The sequence below is a fragment of the Budorcas taxicolor genome, chromosome 3 (genome assembly GCF_023091745.1).
Source record: "Budorcas taxicolor isolate Tak-1 chromosome 3, Takin1.1, whole genome shotgun sequence".
NCBI lineage: Eukaryota > Metazoa > Chordata > Mammalia > Artiodactyla > Bovidae > Budorcas > Budorcas taxicolor.
This window is the reverse complement of record NC_068912.1, coordinates 84,111,103-84,120,048: the sequence shown is the minus strand read 5'-3', so window position 1 is coordinate 84,120,048 and position 8,946 is coordinate 84,111,103. Positions and strand designations below refer to the sequence as shown.

At 41.9% G+C, this 8,946-nt stretch overlaps 1 non-coding gene across 1 annotated transcript; it reads left to right on the top strand.

The window, feature by feature from the left end:
- Positions 1-6,670: 6,670 nt before the first annotated feature.
- Positions 6,671-6,742, top strand: TRNAG-CCC (transfer RNA glycine (anticodon CCC)). Its single transcript has one exon. It is a non-coding gene; the product is annotated as a tRNA-Gly (tRNA).
- The last annotated feature ends 2,204 nt before the right edge of the window (positions 6,743-8,946 follow it).

Here is an 8,946-nt window from a genome sequence, read left to right as displayed (position 1 = left end):
CAAAAATTAGTTGAGTAATTTATTATCATTATCTAGGATCTATCTGGTCTCTGCAAGGACTAGACTAGGGAATTAAATGAGTATATAGTGGGAACTCTACCAAGACAACCGAAAAGTAATGGAAAGAGAGGTAGGAAGAAAAGCAAGAAAGATTGGTGCCATGAAAATCAAGGGGTAAAGGCATTAATACTAGTAGAGAAATGTAGTAAATTCTGAAATTGTCCATTGAAACGGATATATACGATACTATATCATTAACGGCCTTGGAGAAGGAAATGGCAACCCACTCCAGTATTCTTGCCTGGAGAATCCCAGGGACGGGGGAGCCCAGTGGGCTGCCGTCTATGGGGTCACACAGAGTCGGACACGACTGAAGCAACTTAGCAGCAGCTTAGCAGCAGCCAAGTCAATCATTTAACAAACTTTCATTGCCTGTTACCTTCTTCTGATAGGTAACTGAAATAGATACGATCCCTTCACCCGTGAAAATGTAGAGTGGTGAAAGCCAGATTTGTGTGGAATAAAAGGAAAGGAAATAAAATCGGTAAGTGTGTACTACTTAAGGTTTGGAGATAATAGAAGTACAAAAATGTATGGACCCTCAGAGCTACAACTCCACACCCAGCCTCATACGCCCATACTCTGCTGCTGCTGCTGCTGCAAAGTCTCTTCAGTCGTGCCCGACTCTGTGCGACCCCATAGACAGCAGCCCACTAGGCTCCCCCGTCCCTGGGGTTCTCCAGGCAAGAACACTGGAGTGGGTTGCCATTTCCTTCTCCAATGCATGAAAGTGAAAAGTGAAAGGGAAGTCGCTCAGTCGTGTCCGAAGCCCTCAAAATACCTCCTTTGCTAGTTCCTCGTTGCTTTCCAGGTGAGATGAGCCAGCTTAGCTGCCCTCAGCATATGTGTCTCAAACATCTTGATCCTGAGAACTTGATGCTTAAACTGAGATCAAAGGATTATGTGTGAACTGATCAGTGGGCTGGTAAGGGGGAGAAGAGGAAGGGGAGTATTTTCCTCTTCCAGTTATATTAGTTGGGAGGGAAGGGAAAAGTCTATGGAATTTACACCTGATATCTCCAACTTTCTCCATGAAATAGAAGACAGGACCATCTTAATGGTTGCATTTAGGCTACATGGTACCTGGGCAGCCAGGTCTGAGTTGGCTGGGTTCAACCAGAGTAACCACAGACTTCTCAGCCTGCTGGGGATGGGTGTTGCATCAGACAGTGTCCAATCAGGAAAGGGGACTCCAAGCTAGGTATTTCAAAGAGAGGGTACTTAATATAGAGAATTGGTTATAAAGGTGATGGAAAGTTGAGAGGGCAAAAACAGCAAGTAGAGGTAGCCCAAATATTTGTAACTACAGAAAGCAAAGGTTAGGGGAACAAAAGAGAAGAGAGAGGGTTAGCCTAGGTAAGACCTAGGTAAGAGGAAGACCTAGGTAAGAGGAAGCCCCCACCCACATGCTGGTCCTCAGACCTCAGAGAGGGCGTGCCTGGCTGGTGCTGGTGCTTTTAAGCAGGAACAGTGTAACTGGTTTGGGGAGTGCCAGTGAAGCTGGGGACTGAATCCATAGCTGTATACCAACACTACCAACACTAGAAACAGAAAAAGCCCTTCCACTTCCTTCCACCTTCCAGTCTCCCTGCCATTCTTCCCACTGACAGACCATCAGCTAATAGGAAGCCAATGGGCAGCAGCTTCTGAGCAGCATAGTTTGCAGACCTTCAAACAATACATCAGAAGTAGGATCATCTGCTTGGGCTGATCCTGGATCTTCGAGCTATGATGACATCAGTGCTTGGCTGTCAGGAGCAGGGGACGTTGATAGCTGGGGAATCCCAGGATGGACAGTGTGGGAGGGTGTGAGATTTCAGAATGATGTAGCAATCTGAAACTTATGAATTGTTTATTCCTGGAATTTTCCTTTCCAGTTTTTGGACTGGAGTTGACAGGAGTAACCTTCTCCTGGAATTTCCCAAGAAGATACCACTCTCCAGCCATCTAAAACTATTTCGAGTTCCTCAAACAGCCCTTGTGCTTTGTCATTTCCCTGCTTTTGTTTGTGCTATTTCTACTGCCAAGAACTCTATTCTGCACTCCCCTCATTCACTTGACAACTTCTATTTACTTACATGAAGACCCATCCAAGAGGTGTACTATTCAGGAAACCGTCACTGACTCCCCCAGATGTGAGTAGTAGGTCACCACTGTGTTCACACAGTACTGTAGGCTTATCTGTAGTGTATTATTAATAGCTTTTATCTCACCATTGCAGTTGTTTATATGTCCATCTCCATCACCATCCTCAGGTGCTTGAGGAAGAGATGACAGCTTTTATTGTGGACATCAATTCTGTCTTCCCAGAACCACTCTTTTTTGATTTTTTAAAAATATAATTTTATGTATTTCTTTTTGGCTGTGCTGGGTCTTCGTCGCTGCACAGGCTTTCTCTGGTGGTGGTGAGTGGGGGCTACTCTCTAGTTGCACCATGGTGGCTTCTCTTGTTGTGGAGCATGAGCTCTAGGGCGTGCAGTCTTCGGTAGTTGCATCTCCCAGGCTCTGGAGCACATGCCCAATAGTTGTGGCCCATGGGCTTAGCTGCTCTGCTGCATGTGGGGACCCCCTGGATCAGGGGTCAAATCCATGTCTCCTGCGTTGGCAACTGGATTCTTTACCACCGAGACACCAGAAAAGCCCCTAGGGCCATTCTTTCCATTCAGGAAGTGCCATAACTTCATCCCATAGCTCTTCATTGTGCCCTTAGGGCTTGGGCCTGTGACCCAGGACTGGCAATTCCAGGTACCATAATCCTCTTGATGACAATGACTGATATTAAGTATAGGCATGTGATTGAACAGAATCTTTTCATGGTTTGTTGTTGTTGTTCAGTTTCTAAGTCGTGTCCGCGGCCCCATCACCTGCAGCACACCAGGCTTCCCTGTCCTGTGCTACCTCTCAGAGTTTGTTCAAGTTCATGTCCATTGGGTTGGTGATGCTATCTAACCATTTCATGATATTAATATATAAATCCTGGAAAGAGAAGATTTCTCTTTTCCTTTTAGATTGAACGCTATAATGATAGAGGCCTTGGACTACTAATAGCTATCTGTCCCATCTCATGAACAGAGCATGTCCATGGAGTTGAACTAACCCTGGAGAGGGGTGCAAAGTTAGAATATGGAACTAGAGCCCAAATAATATAATTCAGCCTCTGAATCTAATAAATGAGCAACAAGTGTATTCTGCATTTCCCAATTATATAAGCCAATAAATTCCCTTCTGTACTTAAGGCATTTGAGTTATATTCTGACACTGGCAACCAAGAATCCTGATGAATGTGTCTTTACAATTTATGTTCCCTCTGAATCACAGTAATTGGCACATAGGACTCAATAAAAACATGTTATGTGAATGAACAAATAGTAGCAAAAGGTTCAGGCATTCCCTCTGTGTAAAGTGAATCCCTTCTTCTCCCTCCCCGAACTGCTTAGTGTCTGCTGCTCATCAACAGCACCCCGCTTCTTACGTCTTGCTGTAGAGGCCACACCACCTGTGTCGACGTGTGGTTTCTCCTTAAACAATGTTTGTCTAGTTAGCAAGTGCCTAAAATGTCTATCAATCTGTAAACACTTGGAGAGACTCCAGTTTGTGTTCTTTTCCTAGTTTCATGCGTTAAATGAATCTCAAGTTAGGAAAGCTCTTATCAAAAAAGCCATCAAGCCTCATCCAATTCACTGAACAAAAAGACTGAGGAGCCCTCTATCTGACATTGGACTTTGTAAAAGGAGACTTAAGTGTTCTTGAGCCTTGTGATTGTGGGTCACTGTATCTGGAAGTGATTTTCCCTCTTGCAGGAATCGATTGGGTAAGTCCTCCACTGTGTAGTTACTGAAGACTCTGCCTTAAATGGAAGGAAGGAGAGCTTCTCAGTCATTAGTAGATTAATCCTCTTCCTTGGTTTTTAGAGAATAAAAGGCAGTGTGTTTTTAATGAACAAATTTTATTTGATTTTGAAGCGCTTTCTCCATATAAGGTAAATGTCCTATTCAAAGTTCTCTCTTCCTTTTTACATACAGCAAATCTAATCCTCTTTCAACATACACCTGAAAGTCATAGCGTTTTATATATTAAAAACAATTCAAGGTTCTTCGCATCAGAAACAATCCTGCTTGTATCCACTTAACTCATATAAATATTTAGCAAGGTCAGCAAAGATGCTTCTGAAATTTTCCCTTTCAATTATTTCTTAAGGTCAGTAATCTAAAATCTCCAAAGCATGATATGTTTTTACAACAAAAGACAAATACATAAAGAAAATTAAAAGCAAAAATTAGAACTGCCTTGTTCATGTGCTTTTGAGTGGTTAGGAAAATGTGTCAGGATCTGATAGTTTCTGCTTGAAAAGTAAATGTAATAAAAGAGCCAAAACCAAGCATGACTCATCCCCCCAGGACAGAGTCAAGGATATAGTGGTGTGGACTCTTGCCTGCAGCGTGAGATGGGATTCCTGTATTCACAGAGAGAATCTAGGGATTGCAGGGGTTTGGAGTAAGGTAATGGGGGTTCGATTGCTCTGCATAGATGTTGGGAAGAATTTGCGGAAGACTTTTTGTTTCTGAGAGGAAGGGGGAATGGGAGAATGAAGGGGACACTGGACAAGCAGGAGGAGGATTGGTGGAAAAACTTAAGATCAAGTCTAAGTTTTCTTTTTATCTAGCTTTATCTCCCGCTTATCTTAGTGAACTTCCTTTTGCCACATACATAGAGGTCTACGGTGAATTATATATCCATATATATATGTACACATTTGTGTGCATCATTATATAAACACACATATGTATGTGTATTATATATACACATGTATATGTACATCACAGACTTGTCGTGGCCAAGGGGCTTTCGTAACACGATGACACTATTAGACATGCTGTTCAGGGCCACCCAATGTGGATGGGTCATAGTGAAGCATTTTGACAAACTGTGGTCCACTGGAGGAGGAAATGGCAACCCGCTTCAGTATCCTTGCCATAAGAATCCCATGAATAGTATGAAAAGGCAAAAAGGTATGACTCCAGAAGATGAGCCCCCAGGTTGAAAAGTGTCCGATACTGCTACTGGGATGAGATGGTGAGATATCATCACCAAATCAAAGAACACGAATTTGACCAAACACTGGGAGATAGTGGAGGACAGGAGCCTGGTTGCCAACACGACTTAGTAACTGAACGACAAAACCAAAATGAAGAAAAGAAAGGATTTTTAAATTCTTTGGGGGTTGATGCCAAAATGAAGGAGAGAAATGACCAGTCACAAAGAGGCATAATGGGAAATAAGAACTGAGTGGAAATATGTGACTGGATTCAAAGGTGACTATAAGAAGTTGAAGTCCCTGAGAATTTTCACAAATGCTTAGGAGGGCATTAGACTTTCCCATGAGGCATAGAACATGGTTCAGGTTAATCTTAGGAAGATATTAAGGGATAAGGAAGCCTCAGATAACAAAGCATCTATATGCTATGATTTCCCCCCAAACTCAGAAATCTAAGCACTCAACTAACTAGGGATGGGTCACATTGATGACACAAAAGGAAGGTCTTTGTTGTTTATTATATAAATAACACAAGTAATAGAATTTACAGAAATAAAATGATTGAAGAAAACAGAGGCATAAAAATGTGGAATAGTAGCCTTTCAAATCATGGTAGAAATAGGAAGGAAAGAGTTCAAGAGGGCAAATTGTGAATGGTGGTAAGTTGACTATAGATAGACTTGGGCAGAGAAGGTCCAGGTTGAATAAAATCTGCATATTTTATATACAAATAAAAATGGATTAATACCATATATTACTTCATTCTGTATGTAGACACATCCTTTGTAAACAGAGCTAGAAACTGTAATTATATAAAATATCTTACATGCTCTTTAATATTTAATTAGCCTCCCCATTGGAAATCAACCACGTAGAAAAGAAATGCTTTCTCAATAGGTTAATATTAATTACTTAACAAGCCTGGCAATGATATTTATGGAATACTTAAGAAACAAGCATTCATGAAGTGGAAGCATGTTCATCTGTCTACTGGGAGGTTTGCAGCATTTCTCAAAGTGTCAAATTCACTTTGCGCTCTGCCTCTTTATGTTGTGAAAATTTGAAATTACTGTTGATTTGAAGGCTCTTCAAAGACTCTTTTTTTATCCCTAGCTGAGAAAAAAATTGAAATGGATTAATCTGGTATTCTTTAAGTATGTCATTTCTTAATCGTGCAAAAAGATGATAAACATATGAGAAAAGGAAATCTAATGGAGTAGAAGAATCAGTGTATGATAGTCAAAGACACAAAAGTAAAAATTATTTAAAGGCAGCAACCAGCATCAAGAGAAATGGAGGAGGAAGTTCAGTATCTGATGTGATTTGAAGAATGTTAGAAAAGATGCCACATGGATAGAATGACCCTGTTAGAACTACAAAAGTGTGGTACTTAAGAATAGCCCCTGTGCTGCAGTTATTCATCAGCTCATTCATTCTTTTAGCAATGTACGTCTGATCCTCTCTCTTTCCTGCCTTGGCCTGGATGCTGGGACACAAGGGGATATCTGGGATACTGATTAATAAAGCCAGTCTCCAGTCGCGGAAACACACAAGTAAGAAACAATTGTAGGGACTTCCCTGGTGGTTCAATGGCTAAGACTCTGTGCTCCCAATGCAGGGGTCCAGGTTCAATCCCTGGTCAGGGAACTAGAACCCACATACCACAACCAAGAGTTTGTGTGGCTCGACTAAGATCAAAGATCCCATGTGCCTCAACTAAGACCAGACATGGTCAAATAAATAAATACTAAAGAGAAAAGAAAAGAAACAGTTGTAGTTTTCTGTGTTCAGTGTACCACAGAGAGAAATAGCAGTGAGAATAGGAATTCTAGATAAGGAGTGACAAATTTGAATGTAAATGTATGTTAAATATTAAGTAAATACACATCTCAAAATAGTTTTCTCCCTTAGTACTTGAAAATTATTTGATTAATCATGTTGTGAGAACTTGTGTGGAAGGATGAAGGGTACCCTAGACCCCAAAGCAGTTCTGGTTTTAGCTGTGTCCCTGACCAGCCCTGGACTTCTGGCAAGTCCTGCAAGGCCTCAGAGCTTTGGTGGCCTCCTTTATAAAGTCAGAGCATTTGTCCTGATGATCTATAAGCTACTTGCTGAGCTTGACGTCTAAGAAGCTTCATTTAAAATGCAAATGTTATCCTCAAAGAGTGATGCATGAAGCCAATGGGACTTTATTGTGCATTAGTTAATTAAATTTGCTAGCCAGTCACCTTCCAGAGCCCTGAGAGAAAGGGACACAGGTAGGATTCATCTCAAAAATGGGACAAAGGGCCCTAGATTTGGGTGGGTATGCCTGGAAAATCCCATGGACAGAGGAGCCTGGTGGGCTGCAGTCCATGGGGTCGCAAAGAGTCGGACACGACTGAGCGACTTCACTTTCAGTTTCATACATTGGAGAAGGAAATGGCAACCCACTCCAGTGTTCTTGCCTGGAGAACCCCAGGGATGGGGGAGCCTGGTGGGCTGCCGTCTATGGGGTCGCACAGAGTCGGACACGACTGGAGCAACTTAGCAGCAGCAGCAGAAAATAGGAGATCTGGGCAAATAGAAGCAATGGAAAGCATTCAGGCTGAGCAGGATGTGTCAGGAGGAAGGAGAGCCACAGATAACATTTTTAACATGTTATAGGAAAGTGTTTCAACTTTGTGTTCAGGATAAAGCATTAGAACATGCAGATGCGATCGACTATAAACAGTGACAGACTGTCTACTTCAGAAGGACTTAGGGCAACTCCTGGTTGAAAAAGGTCCCTCAGGGATGTGTCTTCAGGGCACACTGGCACCACATTAGCACAACTACTCTTAATTGGATTCTGGGTTTATGCAGAATAATAAATATGCAGGGGGAATGAGTGTGAGATTATAGGGGGCAATTAAGGATCTACCCAAGTAACCTCTTGATACCAAGACTGACCAAAGAGGAAGAGGACAACTGAAAGTCCTCTTCCTTCCCTTTGCAATGCTCCCTCCAAATCACTGCTCACTTAGAATAGCCTACGCAACCTTCATGCCTCTGATCCATCTGGGAAGACAAGATCACATCAGCCAGGGAGAACTGTCTGACCCTGCTTTCCTTACACACAACGGCCCCGATCCAGGTGTTTTAGACCAGCAGTCCTGCTAAGCAGTCCTAGCAAAAGATAAATGTGAAAGCAGGCTGCATTTTGGCCGAATCACCTGTTTTGGGTCTTCTTGTATAACTTAGTTTACAGTGTCTGTGCTTATCATATCCACTTCTAATTTTTCTTTACATTTTAACAGTGGATATAACTGCATTGTTGCATTATTATACTTTAAAACTTTTACTCTATTACTATAGCCAACCAAAACCAATTTACTTTTCAGGGATTTACAAAGGGCCACACCCATCATGGTTAGAGTAAAGTGATAGATTCTACTGGCCGGCAGAGTAGAGGACTGTGTGTAAAAACCAGACTTGAACGGAGCAGTGCTGAGTCCTGACTGGATCCTTTGTCAGACAGCTACACACATTCCTAAGTGAAAAAAAGAGTGGTTGTGGAATAGTGTTCATATTTTGTATGATACAGGTTAGATTTGATCTGTCCTAAGTAAACGTCTTGAGAACAAATGTTGAAAGTATTCAAAAGATGAGATGTCCCCAAAGAAGTTCTTCATTAAAAAAGAGATTACATGCACATCTCTTCATCTGTTTTATACAAAATACTTGTATGATTGAAGTAGGCCTGTGCTCACCTGTGATCAGGCTCCCTGATCTCTCATATCTGGAGGGTCCTTGCATGTGTTAGATTTCTGTGTGTCGGACATGACTGAGCAACTTCACTTTCACTTTTCATTTTCATGCATTGGAGAAGG